The 19,711-nt window shown below is 48.1% G+C and overlaps 1 protein-coding gene across 6 annotated transcripts in view; it reads left to right on the top strand.

Moving 5' to 3' along the window:
• Nucleotides 1-19,711, top strand: part of LOC140427991 (zinc finger and BTB domain-containing protein 20-like) — a 502,007-nt gene that overhangs the window by 217,111 nt on the left and 265,185 nt on the right. For all 6 annotated transcript variants that reach the window (XM_072513922.1, XM_072513927.1, XM_072513920.1 and 3 more), the window contains one exon: nucleotides 2,672-2,754. The gene's annotated coding sequence lies outside the window, so the exon portion shown is untranslated. The remainder of the gene's footprint in view (nucleotides 1-2,671; nucleotides 2,755-19,711) is intronic.

The following is a 19,711-nucleotide window of genomic DNA, read 5'->3' as shown; positions in this document are numbered from 1 at the left end:
AAGATGAGGCTGCCAGCATTTTTACCATGATATATTACCATGTTATGACATGCGTAATTTGAGTGCCAACTATCCATTATTTGTTTTGTGCTGTCCTTTTGCTTTAAGTCTTAGACTCACCAGCAGTCGATGTTTTTTTTTGCATTATTTTAATTTAATTTGCATTCTGCATCATGTTGACCAAGAAGGTGAGCAGGCATGTTGGGCTGTTTACCAATGCTTCTTTTGAATCAGCTAATAAGCATTTGGAATAGATCCAAAGTGAGTGATATTTAACATTCACTACCTCCAGTCAATATCTGCACCGGTATTCGCAAACAGCACCCCAATCTTAATTTCTATAAATAATATTATGGACATTGAACTACAATTAAAATGTAAGAATTTGAACACTTGGGAGATTTTTCCTAGTCTCTAATTTTTTTTTGCTGACCAATCTAGTTATATTAATACAAATGTTGTCTAGTTCATTAGACTTTAATTGTAAGTAACTAATTTCCTTTTGATAAAATCGAAAATAAATAAATAGTCACAATTATTAGCTATATGATCCCAAAATTAATATCTGCGCAACATACGTATGTGTAATTTTAATATGTTGTGTGCATGTTGAAGATGAAATGCAGAGTGTTCAAGTGCTTTTTAATAGTTGTGTGCACTCCTAGGTTATCTGCTAAAATGGTATTAGCATTGCTGAATCACCAGACTCAGTCCCATGAAAACGCCACTAACATTGTCCAAATTTGGGAACTGACATCAGGGGTAACTTGCCCAGTCAACGTAGCTACTTCGGGACAACAGAAGAAATCAAGCCAAACCAACAATGAGCAGGTCTAGAGAGGCTAGACATAGCAAAAGGCAATCAGCATCCAATCACATTGTGGATGTAGTGCTGGGGGCAGATCTGTGCGTCTTGTGCAATTCAACATTCTCAGCAGTCAGAAATTGAGGAAATCCCAGAACTGCCGGAAAAAAATGCAGAGTTCCACCCTGAATTGTGGTGGTTACTTGCTCAGTAAATGTACACGCAAAATACTTATGCTACGTGTAAGGCATGTGATGAGGTGTTGCTGTTGTCACTCCTGTTGATTTTTAAAATAAATATATTGAGCAAAACTGCATTCAGTTCCGACAAAGCAGCCTATTTATTGGCACACCATCCACCACTTTCAACATCCACTCCCTCCACCACTGACACACAATGGCAGCAGTCTGTACCATACATGATACACTCCTTCAACAGCACCTTCCAAATTTGTGATGTCTTCCATCTAGAAGGACAACAGAAGGAGTTTAATGGGTATATCACTAACTGCAAGTTCTCCCCCAAACAACACACCATCCTGACTTGGAACTATATTGTCATTCCTTCACTACTGTTGGCCAAAACCTTGGAACTCCCTAAAAGCATTGTGGGTGTACCTAAACCAAACGGACTGCAGCAGTTCAAGAAGGCAGTTCACAGCCACCTTCAAAGGGCAATTGGAGATGGGCAATATAAATGCTGGCCTAGGCAATGACATTCACGTCCCACGCAAGAATAAGAAGAAAATTATAATTAACAGGTAGTCAAGAGTCCTTGATTTGGTCTTGCATGTGTGGTACAGACAGTTATATTTTGATTATGGGAATGAGGTCAAATATTTAAAAAACAAACAAACATAGTTTTGTTCAACATCAAACTATAAAATATCAAGATACTTGCCACTTTTCCTCTGATGGATAATGAAAAGTTGGATAATTGAGTGTGGATGATGGAGGCCGCACTGCAGATAATTTTTGTTTTGTTTAATTCTAATTTTATTGGAGGAAAGCAGATTAAGCAATTATCATAACAACACATCGTGATGAGCCCTTCTGATGCAATTATTGCTGCATATTATCTCTGTGCAGAGAAACCTGTTTACAAGTTCTGAGTTTTAACTTTTTTCTGGCTGCTGTACCTAAAACTCATGCAGAACAGTAAGTTCTTCACTGGCTCTGAACCCCTTTGCGATGGCTGGGAAGTGTTTGAAAGAGCCAAATTCTTCTAACTTGTTTAATTAATCAGTTATGATACTGAGTCTTGTATCCTTTCTCCCACTTCCTTATGAGGTACAGTATTTCTTGTTTTCATTCAATGTTTGCAATATGATATCGCCTACACACCACTATCCAATACCTCATAATGGGCGGCATTAAAACTGATTAATTAATTAGATTGGGGTCAACTCACAAATCAAGAGAATATAAATTATCTTCCATGGCATTTGTAGCCACATGCATCTTTGCCTGGCAAATCATATGCGTTAATTAGAAAGTATGTTGTAGCAAATGACAACCCTGATCAATTCAATAGCAAAGTTACTTCGGCAGTTTCAAGATTATGATCAACTTATTTTTCATTTGTGCTGAGGATGTGGGTGTTGCTCACAAAGCTGGCATTTATTGCCAATCACTAGTTGTCCTTGGGAAGGTTGAATCTTCTTGAATCACTGCAGTCGGTATGATGTATGTAAGGTAGCAAATTCCAGCATTTTGACCGAGTGACAATAAAGAAATATACTTTTCAGTCACTGCAACTGAAAATTAAATACGGATAAACAAAATAAAACATGTGTAATGCGCACATCATGTGGTTGAAGTGGGGACAGAGAAATCTATTTTAAACTTGTTCATAATTCTCTTGCAGATTATGTGACGTCTTAAATTGAATTTACGGTGGATTAGAGTTAAAGAGAACATAGAGCATTGCTGGAAGATACTCTTCATAAAGTAAGTATGTTTGTTGCAAACAAAAAAACACGGTCAAATTACAAATAAACAAGTAGTGTTGCATTGCGTGTTTGTGATTGACAAGGAATTGCATTCACACATAAATTTGAGTTACAGACCTACATGTTTGATCCTAATTTGCCTTCAGTTTCTGGCAAGGGAAACATATAAAATAAACATTTGATAAAATAAGATCATTACTAGAGATTGACAGAAAAACATTAGGCAATGGGTTGAATGTTTTGTGGAGCCTCAGAATTAATTTTGTTCGGATGTGGGCACAATAACGTCGTCTGTGGGTAGAATATTAAACCCCCCCCCAAAGGCGGGTTGTGAAGTTTGGGGAGCATAACATTTGAGTGGACGGGATTCCCCCAGGAAGCTGCCCGCCCCACCCAATCACAATTTCATTGCTGGGTGGACAGGGCCTCTGGATGAAAACGCACACCTCCATCTATTAAGGCCACTTCCTGACCACTTAAGGGTTTCCCAACCAGCCTCAATTTTTAGGCTAGCGGGTGCAGGTAGGGTGGGAAACATTTTTCCATCTCGGATGTGAAAGCGGAGGCCTCCCCAATCAGAAGAACTCCAATCATCTGTTCTTCCAAGAACTCTCTTTTCCACCTCCCCCCCGCAAAAGCTCTCTTTCCCCCACTCTAAATGCCCTCTTTTCCCCACCCCAAACCCTCTCTTTTCCCCACCCCAAACGCTCTCCGTCCCCCATCCCAAACGCTCTCTTTCCCCCACCCCAAATGCTCTCCTTCCCCCACCCCGAACGCTCTCTTTCCCAAACCCCAAACGCTCTCATTCCCCACCCCGAATGCTCTCCTTCCCCAACGCTGATCGGTCTCCCTCTCCTACCCTGAAAGTTCTCTTTCCCTCACCCCGAATGCAATCTTTCCCCCACCCCGAATGTTCGCTTTCCCCCCCACCGAATACTCTCTCTCCCCCCCCCCCCCGAGCACTCTCTTCCCTTTCAACCATACAGCACAGGCCCCCTTCCTTGAAGACATGACCCCTCCCTAACTGCACGCACCGCCCCCACCTTGACTGTACGCACCCCTCTCGACCAAGCGAATCCCCCTTTGACTAAGTGCAACCTCCTTGACTAAGCACCCCAACAACTGTGGCACCCCTCTCGACTGCGCGCATCCCCTCGACTGCGGCACCCCCTCGACTGCGTGCACCCCACTTGACTGCGCGCACCCCCCTCGACTGCGGCACCCCCCCCCGACTGCACCCACCAACCTTGACTGTGCACCTCCTCTCGACTGCGTGCACCCCCCTCGACTCACACATCCCACCCGACTGTGAGTGTCCCCCCAGATTGTGTGCGCCCCCATAGACTGCATGTGGCCTCCCTGGACTGCGGCTGGCCCCCCTGCACTGCCCGGGGGCCCCTCTCGACTGTGCACAAACCCTATACTTCCCATGCCTACCATCCTTCTCCTTGGCTAGAACCTGGCAGGGTCTTTGCACCTACCAGTTACTGCCTCAGAAGGGAATGGCTTACTTGGGTCCAACTCTGCAGCCGTCGACTGAAGGCCTCAGAGTGTCCTGTACTGCACAGTTCTCACCCAGCTTGAGTCAGAAGGTCAGGCAAGAAAGAATTACTTTAATATCCCAGTAGGAAGGTAGGAGTGGATTAGCAATCCCACGCTGATTGTCAATCAGCTCAATTTCATGCCCCTAAACATATAGTTTAGAGAATTGAAAGTTAATGGGCAAAGCTCTTACCTTCTCTTAAACCTGCTTTCCCCTTTCCTCCTGTTTCCCATTTGAATAGCTCCATTTGGTTTCTACCCTCACTATAATGCCAAGATGGTCCCAAAGCAAATTTCATCTTTTGTAATTGCGAATGTGATACATTCCTTGGCTTCTCTGAGGTCTTCAATTTAGTTAACTGAGCCATCCACCGCAATTCTTTTCATATTTTTACAGTACAGTTGGATTTCCTTCCAACTTTCCAGTTCCACTGGGTATCACGCATCGATTAACCAGTTAAGTTATTTTGCAATCATCCTGAGTGCTCTCACTGTTTCCCTCCCAGGCCAAGTGTAGAGTCAGCAAGGAGAAAGAGGGAGCGTTGGGACAGTAGCTGGGTTGAAATAAATTAGGAGGCGAGGGACAGATTGAAAGGGATGTGAGAAGGAGAGTGACTGAGGGATTTCGGAAGAAATTAGTGGAGAGTTTCTGTAATTGGGAGAGTAGAGAGAGGGAGAGAGACAAAGTGGATTGTAACCCAAGCTCCTTTTTGAGACTACTACAGAACAGGCATATTTCTTTCAGGGCAGCACGGTACCACAACTGGATAGCACTGTGGCTTCACAGCGCCAGGGTCCCAGGTTCGATTCCCCGCTGGGTCACTGTCTGTGCGGAGTCTGCACATTCTCCCCGTGTGTGCGTGGGTTTCCTTTGGTTGCTCCGGTTTCCTCCCACAGTCCAAAGACGTGCAGGTTAGGTGGATTGGCCATGCTAAATTGCTCTTAGTGACCAAAACGGTTAGGAAGGGTTATTGGGTTAAGTGGAAGTGAGGGCTTAAGTGGGTCGGTGCAGACTCAATGGGCCGAATGGCCCCCTTCTGCACTGTATGTTCTATGTTCTCAGATGATCACTGTCACTTAAGGTTGAGAAAGACAGGCCTCGCACTCATTTGCAAGGGACTGAAGAACTGATCTAACTCTCCCTGAAGGAATTGAACCACCAGAAATAGTACCCTCCCCCAGATAGCCATTTTAGCATTTTGATAATAAATTGGATAGTATAAGGCTCTGCTCATTTCTCCTTGACAATGTACCTCTCCACTATATAGTGTGTGGTGATGGGTTTTTGAGTTTGGATGCAGACGACCATATGAGACAATATACTTTCTAGATTACCTAAAAGTTTAAACATCTACTTCCGGTGGTGACCATGGAGTAAGTGGTTGCACATTTGGCAGCTCCTGCTCGAGGCAATTTTTTTCGGTCCTTTTCCCCATTTACTGGGCGGATGTTTTGTTGGAAAAAGGTGTAGAGGTGGTGGAGGAAAGTAAAGCTCCACTGGTGGTGCTGGTGGATAGATCCACGGACCAGAAATGGGTCAAAAAGGAAGGAGCTTTTGGAGAAAGAAATTCTTCATGTGCCACAGGTGAAGATGGCGGAGGGTAAAGGGCAGCACGGTAGCACAGTGGCGAGCACTGTTGCTTCACAGCTCCAGGGTCCCAGGTTCGATTCCCAGCTTGCATAACTGCCTGTCTGGAGTCTGCATGTTCTTTCCGTGTCTTCGGGGTTTCCTCCGGGTGCTCTGGTTTCCTCCCGGAAGTCCCAAAAGACGTGCTGTTAGGCAATTTGGATACTCTGAATTCTCCCTCTGTGTATCCGAACAGGCGCCGGAATGTCGCGACTAGGGGCTTTTCACAGTAACTTCATTGTAGTGTTATTGTAAGCCTACTTGTGACAGTAAAGATTATTATTATTAAAGGGTTGGCCCTGCCTGCCCAGTAGAGTAATGAGCAGCTGGTGGACTTCTTAAATGAGAAGTTCAGCCAGCAGAGGAGGGAAACCCAGGAGTACCTGGCTAATGTGGTCGAACCACTAAAAGCGGGGACCGATCGGGTGGAGCAGAGGCTGAAGACTTAGGGCCAGGCGATTCAGAAAGTGGAGAAGGCAATGGGCGAGCATGAAGAGCAGCTTACCTCGTTGGTGGCTGACATTGGGATGATGCAGGAGACCCCAAAGCGGCTAAAGGAGAAAGTAGAGGATCTGGAGAAACGCTCCCGGAGACAAAATTTAAGAATTGGTGGGATGCCAGAGGGCATCGAGGGAGCAGACGCTGGCTCATGTTTAGCCAAAATGCTGGAGCAGCTGATGGGGGAGGGGGCCGTCGACTGACCCCTGATCGGGCGCATAGGGCATTGATGAGGAAGCCGCAGGTGAACGAGCCACCAAGGGCGATGGTGGTGAGGCTTCACCGATCCCGCGACATGGAGAAGATTTTGCGGTGGACCAGGCAGACGAAAGGTGTACCTGGGAAAGTAAGAGCTCCGGGTATTGCAGGACCTGGTCACGGAACTGGCCTAGCGGAGAGCCGGGTTCAACGGAGTCAAGGCTGCCCTCTTCAAGAAGGGGGTGAAATTGGGGCTGCTGTAACCGGCCCGACTCTGCGTGACTCAACAGCCATGAGCAGTATTTTGGGACAGCAGAGGAGGCAATGAAGTTTTTAAGAGACAATGAACTGGCAGGAGAAGGAGGAAATTGTGTGGTGGAGGAAATGTGAGAAGATGTTAATTCTCTCTGCCTTTTTGCTTTATTGTTTTTGGGTTAGAACAAAGAAGATAAAAAAGTACAGCACAGGTTGTTGGTCAGGGGGTGAACCTTCCTTCTTGGAGAGTTTTTTTGGGGCACTGTTGCCGGATGCTTGGAGAACGTGCAAGGTGAGTGCATCTTTTTCTTATTTCATTGTTGATTGTGCGAAGGAGGTGTTCTACCGGTGGGAAGGGGAATTAGTGGGGGGATAAGACGTTTGGCGTAATGGGCGGAGGTTGCCAGGCTAGCTGGGCGAGCTAGTTAATGAGAGCACAATGCGGGGTGAGCAAGTGGTGAGTGAAATAGAAGGGGGTGGGAGTGTTGTATTGGTTAAGGGAGGGGGAAGGGGGGAGCTGCTGACAAAGGTGAGGTTGCTATGGCGCAGCAGAAAAGAGGTGGTGACGGTGGACATCCGAGCATGGGCTTGGAGGGTCGCATGACACGGGCTGGGGGCTGGCCTAAGAAGGAATATAGTTGATCGGCAGGGGAGGGGAGGGGGTGGGATACTGCCCGACCAGGCTGGTTACATGGAGCATGAGAGGGCTCAATGGGCCAGCAGATAGCTTTAAGTTCCTGGGGTCACCATCACCAACAGTCCGTCCTGGTCCACTCAAGTTGATGCAACAGTCAAGAAAGCCCAACAACGTCTCTACTTCCTACGGAAGCTAAAGAAATTCAGCATTTCTGCACTGACTCTCACAAACGTCTACAGATGTGCCACAGAGAGCATCCTATCCGGCTGCATCACAGCGTGGTATGGCAACTGCTCGGCCCACGATTGCAAGGAACTGCAGAGTGTGGTGAACTCAGCCCAATCCATCATACAAGCTTGCCACCCGTACATTGATTCTGTCAATGTACAACTAACATGCGCCTCAGGAAGGCAGACAGCATTATCAGAGACCCCACCCAGGCTTTGCCTTCTTCCAGACCCTTCCATCAGGCGGAAGATACAGCAGTCTGAAGACCCGCACATCCAGACATAGGAACAGCTTCTTCCCCATAGCTACAAGACTCCTCAACGACTCCCCCTCGGACTGATCTGTTCCCTGTATGAACACTATTCCCGACATCCTATGCTGCTCTTGCTCATGTATTTGCTTTGTTTGGCTCCTTGTTCCGCACTGTAACCAATCACTGTTTGTCAACGTACCATTTGTCAATGTTCTCTGTCAATTATTCTTTTTTTGTCAACTATGTACGTACTGTGTACGTTCCCTTGGCTGCAGAAAAGTACTTTTCACTGTACTTCGATACATGTGACAATAAATCAAATCAGTCAATCAATCAATCAAACGGTCGCGCATGTTAGTGCATCTGAGGAGCTTGAAGGCGGACGTGGCCTCTTTGCAAGAAACGCACTTGAAGATTGGAGATCAGACTAGGCTAAGGAAAGGGTGGGTAGGGCAAGTCTTCTATTCAGGGTTAGATATGAGGACACCGGGGGGGTGGTGGTGAAGGTGCTGATAAACATGCGGGTAGCATTTGAGGTGGGGAGTATAGTGGCAGATTTGGGAGGAAGGTTTATGATGGTGAGTGGGAAACGGGAGAGGTGCCAGTTGTCTTGGTGAATGCTTGTGCCCCAAACTGGGACGATGTTGAATTCATGAGACGGGTGCTGGGAAAGATCCTGGACCTGGACTCACAGTGGTTGATTATGGGGGGGGGGTCTTTAATACGGTTATTGAGCCACGTTTGGACCGGTCGGGTCCGTGGTCGGAGAGGGTGTCGGCTGTGGCGAAGGAGCTGAAGGGTCAGTGGAACGCATGGTGAGGGTGGACCCGTGGAGGTTTGGGAGGCCGAAGGAATTTTCATCCTACTCCCATCTGCACAGTGGCAATGTTTGGTGTGTCGGAAGACCCGGGCGTCCAGGGGCGAGAGAGGCCAACATTTTGGCCTTTGCCTCCCTGATAGCCCGGAGACAGATTTTGCTGGAGTGGAGGGATTCGGGGCCACCGAAGCCGGGGGTGTGGGTGAGCGACCTGGCAGAATTCCTAAGGCTGGAGAAAATTAATTTTGCCTTACGAGGGTCAGTTGATGGGTTTGCATGGAGATGGAAGCCGTTCAGCGACTTTTTCAAAGAAAATTGAGGGGTCCGGGAGGGGTGCGCAGATAATGGGGTTAAAATGGGGATGGTAGAATGGGTGCAGGGAGGTTGGGGCGTTCGGGTAGTCATTTATTTGTTACAAGGTTTTCTGTTTGTTCTTGTGTTTGTTGTGTTTACTGTATATATAAATGTCTTGATAAAAATGTATATTTTTAAATTTAAAGATCTGAACACTCAATTCACTTTTGATAGTTATCGCAACTTTGATAGTTCCAGGAAAAATAGGATTCCAATAATAGAGAATCCAAGTTGAATTAATGTTACAGCGAGATATGTAAGTTAGCCATCAATATTTAAAGTAGAATTTACCTTAAATCCCCAAGTAGAAAGCTACCGAGTCTAGCAAGATACCTCTGTCCCAATTAAGGGGAGAACTATCATCATTACTCTACAATAGCTACCTTTACCTTGAGAGACGCTGGAGTGAATCCAACAAATTTAAATCTCCCACTGCGTAGTTACAATATTTATATGCTAAGAGAACTAAACCATTGTGAACACTCATGCTGGACAGCATCTTTTGTTTTTCATCAATATCTTTCAATCATACCGGATACTGAGAGGCGCACACAGTGGTCTCGCAACACCCATTTTCCAGGATCCAGTTAACAAATTGTTTCCAGTCATCCTAAAGATTATCTATTGTTAAACTGTGGTATCTTACCAGGGAACTGGTTTGTATTATTTGACACTCCATATGATGTTGCTCCCCTTCAGCGCACGATTATGCCCACGTGTTTACAAACACTTAAACCTTTGTTCAGCAGGTTAACTTTGCTTATCAGTTTTTATCCCTACTTCACAGGAGAATCGCTCTTTTTAAAATTTAAGTCCTCATTTATAGCTTATAACTTAATATTTATTGCTGCATTCCTTCACAGAGAAACAATTGCTTGTGCACATACCGAGTCAGAAAGAACAAATTTAGTGGGGAACACAGTGAGAGAAGTAGGAGGAGAAAGAGACTGAGTAGGGGAAATAAAAGCACAGGGAAAGACAAAGGCAGTCAGGCGGAGAGAATCTTCTGATTAGGAATGGTGCCAGGGACACCCGCAGTCCGTAGCAAGTAATTTTTCATAGAATCATGCTACTCTTTGAAAGAATTATACAATTAGTCCCATTCTCCTGTCTTTACTCCACAGTCCTAAATTTTCTTTCCTTTTGATATACATCCAATTCCTCTTTTCGGAAGTAACCATTAAATTTGCTTTCACCACCCTTTCAAGAAGTGCATTCCAGATCAACTCACTGTATTTAAACAAAGGCAATTCTCTACCTTTGGTTCCTTTTAAAGCATCTACTTCCTGCAAAATTTTCTTGCCTTCTGTCAGGCTTAACCCTTAACCTGAAACTTTCTGGTTTTATCCCTATTTCTAATGCATACATCTCTGGCATTCAACATGATTCACTGGCATTCTAATGCTTCTAGCATCGACGAGTTCCAAGTTGCATAGTTTGCAACAATCTGTGAAAATGTGTCTTCCTGCCCAACTCAAATTTCTTTCTCTTGCCACTACCTAACTGGAGCTGGAGCTGACCTTGAACCAAGGCCTTTTTCTGATGCTGCCAGACCTCACAAGTCCGCCAGGGACTGGTCTTAGCCCTTGGTATTGCACCACCTACACTTCAGGACTGGCCATGATGCTGACCTGACTGCCACTCCCACACGACTGCCACTGTCTAACATGCTCCTTTCACCTTTTCCCCACAGCCCTGAGGCACTCCCATAACTCTTGCACTTCCCCCTAGCCACTAGTTTGTTCACAGATACTTTGATGCCCTGTCATCCTCAATTTAGTGCTTCAACAATCCAAGGCCGCCCTCCCAATACTATTAAATTACAGCAGCCCACTGCCAGTGTCCCAGACCACTGAGGTTTCCTTCTATAATCCAAGGCCAAAATATCCAGCTATGCTATATTTTCTGATCCCACTTTGCCTTTATACACATTATCACATACTTCACCAGTGTCTAGAGGCCCTCGGGCCATCCTGTCAGCATCCTCAAAATATGCTTCCCAGTACTCCTACAGATCCACTGTTAGGAAAGGAAAAGTTTTAATTGCAAGATAGAACAGAATACAAAACTATAAAAGCATATAACAATTTTCATGACAATATGCATATAATGTAATTCTTGAGCTGAAAATACCATCGCTTCCAGAATTATGAGTAATAAAAATGTGATTTGACTGATTCAATCATCATAAATCAGTGGTCCTCTTAAAATATGTATAAAATAATCTATCCTTTGATTTCCCATGTGTCATGCCACTTGTGATCCCCTATTGTTAGTAAGTCAGTTTGCAGTTGTGTTAAGAGGATAATTTAAATGTTTTTAAAATCACAGCAACCAGATTTTGTTTAAAATACTCAACACAAATCAGAAATCGTAAGTTTTAGCAGAGAACTATCCAACTTCCACGTAGATGCCAAACTGCTGGCCAAACGTTTGTCCTTTAGGATTGAGGATTGTGTGCCGAACGTCATTGTGGAGGATCAGACGGGGTTCGTTAAGGGCAGGCAGCTGGTGGCCAATGTAAGAAGGCTGTTAAACGTGATCATGATGCTGTTGGAGAGTAGGGAGGTGGAGGTAGTGGTCGTGATGGATGCGGAGAAAGCTTTTAACCGGGTTGAGTGGGATTATTTATAGGAGGTTCTGGAGTGGTTTGGATTTGGGAGGGGCATTATTGACTGGGTTAAGTTGCTATACCAGGCTCCTGGCAATACCAGGCAAGTATACGGACGGACAGGACGACTTCGGACTATTTTAGGCTGCACCGGCGGACAAGACAGGAATGCCCCCTCTCCTCACTGCTGTTTGCGCTGGCTATAAAGCCGCTGGCAATTGCTCTGAGGGCCTCAAGGGGCTGGTCGGCGGGGGGGGGGGAGGGGGGGGGGAGTGGAGCACAGAGTCTCTCTGTATGCGGATGACCTGCCTTTGTATGTTTCGGATCCATTTGAGGGGATGGAAGAAATTATGGGAATTTTAGGGGAATTTGGACGGTTTTCGGGGTATGAGCTTAATATGGGGAAGAGCGAGATGTTTGTGGTCCAGGCGAGGGGTCAGGAGAGGCGACTGGGGGAACTGCCGTTTAGAGTGGTAGGGGACAGTTTCAGGTACCTGGGTATCCAGGTGGCGCGGAATTGGGACCGGCTACATAAATTGAACTTGGCCTGGTTGGTGGATCAGATGAAGGAGGATTTCCAGAGATAGGATGCGATCCCGTTGTCTCTGGCGGGCAGAGTTCAAACGGTTAAAATGACGGTCCTCCCGAGATTCCTGTTTGTTTTTCAATGTCTCCCCATCTTCATCCCGGGGTCCTTTTTTAAGCGGGTCAATAAAGTTATAGTGGGCTTTGTATGGGGTGGCAAGTCCCCGCAAGTGAGGAGGGTAATGCTTGAACGGAGTCGGGGGGAGGGCGGGCTGGCGCTGCCGAACTTCAGCAATTATTACTGGGCGGCTAATATAGCCATGATCAGGAAGTGGCTGGTGGGGCGGGGGCAGGGGTGCGTATGGAGGCGGCTTCTTGCAGGGGCACAAGTCTGGGGGCGCTGGTAACTGCGCCTCTGCCGTTCCCGCCGGCGCGGTCCTCCACCAGCCCCGTGGTGGTGGTGGCGGCCTTGAGAGTCTGGGGGCAGTGGAGGAGACATGTGGGAGCAGTGGTCGGGTCCCCAATCTGTGACAATCACCGGTTTGCCCTGGGGAGGATGGACGGGGGGTTCTGAATTTGGCGGAGAGTGGGGATTGTGAGGATGGGGGACTTTTTTATAGAGGGGGCCGGTGGAGTGGAGCACAGAGTCTCGCTGTATGCGGATGACCTGCCTTTATATGTTTCGGATCCATTTGAGGAGATGGAAGAAATTATGGGAAATTTAGGAGAATTTGGATGGTTTTCGGGGTATGAGCTTAATATGGGGAAGAGCAAGATGTTTGTGGTCCAGGCGAGGGGTCAGGAGAGGCGACTGGGGGAACTGCCGTTTAGAGTGGTAGGGGACAGTTTCAGGTACCTGGGTATCCAGGTGGCGCGGAACTGGGACCGGCTACATAAATTGAACTTAGCCCGGTTGGTGGATCAGATGAAGGAGGATTTCCAGAGACAGGATGCGCTCCCGTTGTCTCTGGCGGGCAGAGTTCAAACGGTTAAAATGACGGTCCTCCCGAGATTCCTGTTTGTTTTTCAATGTCTCCCCATCTTCATCCCGGGGTCCTTTTTTAAGCGGGTCAATAAAGTTATAGCGGGCTTTGTATGGGGTGGCAAGTCCCCGCAAGTGAGGAGGGTAATGCTTGAACGGAGTCGGGGGGGACGGCAGGCTGGCGCTGCCGAACTTCAGCAATTATTACTGGGCGGCTAATATAGCCATGATCAGGAAGTGGCTGGTGGGGGGAGGGAGGCATGGGTGCGTATGGAGGCGGCTTCTTGCAGGGGCACCAGTCTGGGGGCGCTGGTAACTGCGCCTTTGCCGTTCCCGCCGGCGCGGCCCTCCACCAGCCCTGTGGTGGTGGTGGCGGCCTTGAGAGTCTGGGGGCAGTGGAGGAGACATGTGGGAGCAGTGGTCTGGTCCCCAATCTGTGACAATCACCGGTTTGCCCTGGGGAGGATGGACGGGGGGGTTCTGAATTTGGCGGAGAGCGGGGATTGAGAGGATGGGGGACTTGTTTATAGAGGGGTGCTTTCCGAGCATGAGGGCTCTGGAGGAGAAGTTTGCATTGGCGAGGGGATACGAATTTCAATATCTGCAGGTGTGGGACTTTCTGCGTAGACTGGTACCAACCTTCCCACTCCTGCCGCTAAGGGGGATTCAGGATAGGGTGGTGTCTAGAGGATGGATAGGAGAGGGGAGTGTATCTGACATTTATAAGGAGCTTATGGGATCAGAGGAGACGCAGACCGAGGAGCTGAAGCGAAAGTGGGAGGAGGAGCTGGGCGGAGAGATAGAGGAGGGCCTTTGGGCGGACGCGTTGAGTAGAGTCAACACGACCGCGACGTGTGCCAGGCTCAGCCTGATTCAATTCAAGGTCGTGCACCGGGCTCACATGACAGTGGCCCGGATGAGTAGATATTTTGGGGTGGAGGACAGGTGCGCAAAATGTGTGGGAGGACCGGTGAACCACGTCCACATGTTTTGGACATGTCCAAAGCTTAGGGGATTTTGGCAGGGGTTTGCGGACGTCATATCCAAGGTATTAAATACAAGGGTGGTGTTGAGTCCAGAGATGGCGATTTTCGGAGTGTCGCAGGATCCGGGAATCCAGGAGGAGAAAGAAGCAGACGTTCTGGCCTTTGCTTCCCTGGTAGCCCGGAGGCGGATATTACTAGCATGGAATGACTCAAGGCCCCCGAAGTCAGAGACCTGGCTACCTGACATGGCTGGCTTTTTCTGCCTGGAGAAAATTAAGTTTGCCATGAGAGGGTCATTGTTAGGGTTCGCCCGGAGGTGGCAACCATTCATCGACTTCTTCACAGAGAATTAATCATCAGCAAAAGTTAGTGTAGAGTAGGGGGTTAAATAATGGTGGGACCTGTGGGGGAGGGGGGCGGTATTTGCACTATGTTTATATTTTTTATGTACATTGTTTATATTGCTGCTGTTACAATGCCAAAAAATACCTCAATAAAATGTTTATTTAAAAAAAGGAGAACTATCCAACTTCCTGTTACAATGTAGGTGAGGAGTGAAGACAAAAAGCAATTTTCAGGAGAGAGGTGAAGACAGAAAGTGGGAAAAGTGTGGAAAGTTGAGAGAAGCAGAAGGGGATAGGAGGGAGATGTGGGAAGGGGGGGTAAGGAAAGGCAGTAAAATGATAGACCGGTGCTTCCTTCCATTTTTGAATTACTGTCATCGCTCCCTCAACCCCAACCTTGATTCCTTTGTCCTTGACAACTGTGCCATCTTCGCGTGTATTTTTGTTTTATTATATTCCTATAAAGTATCAAACTGTTGAAGGTATTATGTAAATGCAAGTTGTTGAGAGGGTAGAGAGGGAGGAGGCTAGACGAAAAGGTATAGCAGAAAAGGAAGGAGAGAGGTAGGTTGGAAAAGGGTGGAGAGCAGAAGGAGAAGAGGGGAGGACAAAGAAAATGTGGGGAGGGGGAGGAAGTGAGAGGGAAGCCACCACTGCCCCCAAATCAAACCTCCTAAAATTGCAATTTCGGCCAGATTTTGTTTTTACTTTATAAAATACCTCGTGATATATTTGAGGATTATGTACTTTCCCGGTCATTTTCACTTCTCCCGCACCTCCTCCCTTCCCACCATCTCCCAACTTCTTTCTCTCCTCCATTGCTCCATCTGCTTTTCCTTTCCTTTCCGCTCCCCACTGCAGATAAAGCTGCCAATGGATTCATCACAAAAAAATAAGCATTTTTAATCAGTGTCAAATACACCACCTGCAAGTACTCCAATTTCAAATAATTGAAGATGAGTTCAAATTTATTTCCAAGTTCCATCAGCAAATAGTAAAATGTTTCTAAGTATTTAAATAAACGCTATTGTGGTAAATTTTCTGGTCCTGCTCGCCACGGGAATCGTCGCAGACGGGACGGTCAATTTGACGGACCACTTTAAGGTTCATTGATCTCGCGCAGGCTTTTCCAGTCTCGGGGTGGGTGTGACCGGAAAATCCCGCCTATTGATTTTGCAATGATAATAATGGTGAAACCGACAGCGTTCACCATGATTACTCAGCTGTAGCTGAAAGCAATTTTGGGAGTCCGCACATGCAAGTGGAAAAGCAGACGTTACTGTCAACCGTTCTGTGTTCCTCTGGCGGGTGCATTATTGACATCTCCCAACTTCCATATCCCCATCACAGCCAACTCTCCAGTGAATTGACAAAATATGAAAAATATGAAATCAAAATATGAGGGCATATAAAACAAAGGGTAGCAAGAGCAAAGGGACCTGGGTAGGTGGCGGGGGGGGGGGGGGGGGGGGGGGGGGGGGTCATATGCGTATAATTCATTAAAGTTAGCATGACAGGTTGGAAAAGCTGTCGATAAAGTCTCTGGGATCCTGGGCTTTATAAGTAAGGGTATAGCGTATAAGAGCAGGAAGGGTATGATAAGCCTGTATAAAATACTAGTTTTGCCTCAACTGGAGTATTCTGTCCAATTCTGGGCACCACGCTTTAGGAAGAATGCAAAAACATTGGAGAGAGTGTCGAAAGGATTCACAAGAATGGTTCCAGGGATGAGTTATGTGGATAAATTAGGGAAGCTGGAGCTGTTCTCCGTGGCAAAAAATAGATTTTATAACACTGATTGGCAAATGAAGCAATGGAGACATGGGGGGAAAATGTTTTTATGCAGTGTGGTTAGGATCTGGAATGTACTGCCTGAGAATGTGGCAGAATTAAATTCAATCATTGTCTTCAAGAGAGAATTAAACAGTTGTCTGAAGAGAAAATATTTGCAGGGCTACAGGGTAACGGTTGGGGAAATTGGACTAGCTGAGTTGCTCTTGCAGAGAGATGGGATGGACATGACAGGCTGAATGGCCTCTTTTTGTGCTGTAACTATTCATTGGTATTTATACTGACTCTACACTGCTGTACTTGCTGTAAAGGCCTTTGAAAATTGAAAATGTAAATGAGATTATGTGAGGTTTTAACAGTGTGCTAAATTCATAATTATGGCTAAACATTATCATGTGCCCTGAAAGCTAATTTTATGCTAAATTTCTCAAATATGACAATCTATATATTGTTTTTTAAAAGGTTTTGTTAACTTGCTTCTTTATTCAATCATAATTCATTTACCTCACTATCTGAAAATGTAAACTAAAATTAAAGGATAATCAGTGCTTTTAACTTCCAAGGTTTCGACCTGTGAAAATACTTCACTCTGCAGGTTGCAACGGTGGCACAGTGGTTAGCACCGCTGCCTCATGGCGCCAGTGACTCGGGTTTGATTCCCATCTTGGGTGTCTGTCTGTGTGGAATTTGCATTTTCTCCCCATATCTGCATATGTTTCCTCCGGGTGCTATGGTTTCCTCCCAAAGTCCAAAGCTGTGCAGGTTAGGTGGATTGGCCATGCAAAATTTCCCTTAGTATCCAAAGATGTGCAGTTTAGATAAGGTTGCGGGGAATGGACCTAGGTAGTGCTCTTTCAGAGGGCAGTCATTCTCAAACCCAGGGTTGTGATCCAGCTGTGGGTCATGGGCGGGTTGGTGCAGACTCATTGGGCGCGATTCTCCGCTCACACGCCGGTTTGGAGAATCGCCTGGGTCGCCAAATTTTCCCGCGACGCCGGTCCGACGCCCTCCCGATTCACGGAAGCGGCCAGATCGGCACAATCGCATTTTGCGTGGCACGGTCCAGTGAATCGCCCGAGACAGCCAAAATGACGATTCACCGGTACCCCCGCGATTCTCAGCGCCGGATGGGCCGAGCGGCCTGCCCAAAATGGCGGGTTCCCCCCCCCCCCGCGCCCTCCACATCTGGTCGCTGCCGGCTGGGAACAGCGTGGGATCGCTGGGGGGACGGCCTGCAAGGGCGGGGGGGGGGGGGGGGGGGGGGGATCCTGCACCGGGGGGGGGGGGCCTCAAATGGGGTCTGGCCTGCGATCGGTGCCCACCGATTGTCGGGCCGGCCTCTCTGAAGGAGGACCTCCTTTCTTCCGCAGCCCTGCAAGATCCGTCAGACATCTTCTTGCGGGGCGGACTCGGGAGGACGGCAGCCACGCATGCGCGGGTGGCGCCAGTTATGCGGGCGCCAACCGCGTCATGTATACCTCCCTTCAAGGGGAGGAGCCATGGCGGAGCTGATACAGGCCCCAACATGTGCGCTGTGATCGCCGAAGCTCTGGCGTTGTTGCTGGCCCGGGTGTCGAACTCGTCCGTGTTGGCATCAGTCATGACGACGCCGGTGCGGGTACAGACGTGGACTCTGGGAGCGTCTCTTCTGGAGCTTCATTCCTGTGGATCGGTGAACGGGGGATGGCGGGCGGGAGGGAGCGCGGGAGCCATATAGGGGCGGGGGCGCTGGTCATGGTAGGTTGGGCGGGATATGGTGGGGGGGCGGTGGTGGTGATGGTGGTGGAACTGGCGGGCGCCAGGTCCCGGAGGGAGACCGTATCCTGTCGGCCATCGGGGTGTTCGATATAAGCGTACTGGGGGTTGGAGTGTGGGAGCTGGACCCTCTCTACCAGAAGATCGGACTTGTGGCTCCTGACGTGTTTTCTGAGTAGGACTGGCCCCGGTGTCTTCAGCCAGGATAGAAGTGAGGCCCCTGAGATGGATCTCCTCGGGAAAACAAATAGGCGGTCATGTGGGGTCTCGTTTGTGGCTGTGCAAAGTAGGGACCTAATAGAGTGGAGCGCATCGGGGAGGACCTCGTGCCAGTGAGAAACTGGGAGATTTCTGGACCGCAGAGTCAGTTGGACGGTCTTCCAGACCGTTGCGTTCTCCCTCTCCACCTGCCCGTTTCCCCTGGGGTTATAACTGGTAGTCCTGCTCGAGGCGATACCCTTACTCAGCAGGTACTGACGCAGTTCGTCGCTCATGGACGACGAGCCCCGGTCACTGTGGACATAATTGGGGAAACCAAACAGGGTGAAGACACTATGTAGGGCTTTAATGAAGGTGGACGTGGTCATGTCGGGGCAAGGGATTGCAAATGGGAAACGGGAGAACTCATCAATAATGTTGAGGAAATATGTATTGCGGTTATTGGAGGGGAGGGGCCCTTTGAAATCATCACAGAATTTACAGTGCAGAAGGAGGCCATTCAGCCCATCAAGTCTGCACTGGCTCTTGGAAAGAGCACCCTACCCAAGGTCAGCACCTCCACCCTATCCCCATAACCCAGTAACCCCACCCAATACTAAGGGCAATTTTGGAGACTAAGGGCAATTTATCATGGCCAATCCACCTAACCCGCACATCTTTGGACTGTGGGAAGAAACCGGAGCACCCGGAGGAAACTCATGCACACACGGGGAGGATGTGCAGACTCCGCACAGACAGTGACCCAAGCCGGAATCGAACCTGGGACCCTGGAGCTGTGAAGCAATTGTGCTATCCACAATGCAACCGTGCTGCCCCAATCGATGCTGAGGCGCTCAAAAGGCCGGGTTGCCTTCACCAGGTGGGCCTTATCTGGTCGATAGAAGTGCGGTTTACACTCCGCACAGATCTGGCAGTCCCTGGTCATAGCTCTGACCTCCTCGGTGGAGTAGGGCAGGTTGCGGGCCTTGATATAGTGGACAAGCCGGTTGACTCCCGGGTGGCAGAGGTCATCGTGGATAGCCCGTAGTCGGTCATCTTGCGTGCTGGCGCATGTGCCGTGGGGCAGGGCATCTGGGGGCTCGTTGAGCTTCTCAGGACGATATACTATATCGTAATTATAGGTGGGGAGCTCAATCCTCCACCTCAAGACCTTATCGTTCTTGATTTTGCCCCGTTGCATATTATCGAACATGAAGGCTACCGATCGTTGGTCGGTGACAAGGGTAAACCTCCTGCCAGCGAGGTAGTGCCTCCAGTGCCGTACTTTTCCACGATGGCTCTTTTTCGAAAGAAGAGTGCCGAATTTCGGAGGTGGTGAGGGTGTGCGAAACAA

Source organism: Scyliorhinus torazame, chromosome 8 (genome assembly GCF_047496885.1).
Source record: "Scyliorhinus torazame isolate Kashiwa2021f chromosome 8, sScyTor2.1, whole genome shotgun sequence".
In the NCBI taxonomy this organism is placed as follows: domain Eukaryota; kingdom Metazoa; phylum Chordata; class Chondrichthyes; order Carcharhiniformes; family Scyliorhinidae; genus Scyliorhinus; species Scyliorhinus torazame.
Note: the sequence above shows the minus strand (reverse complement) of the source record. Positions and strands in the feature narration are given on the sequence as shown.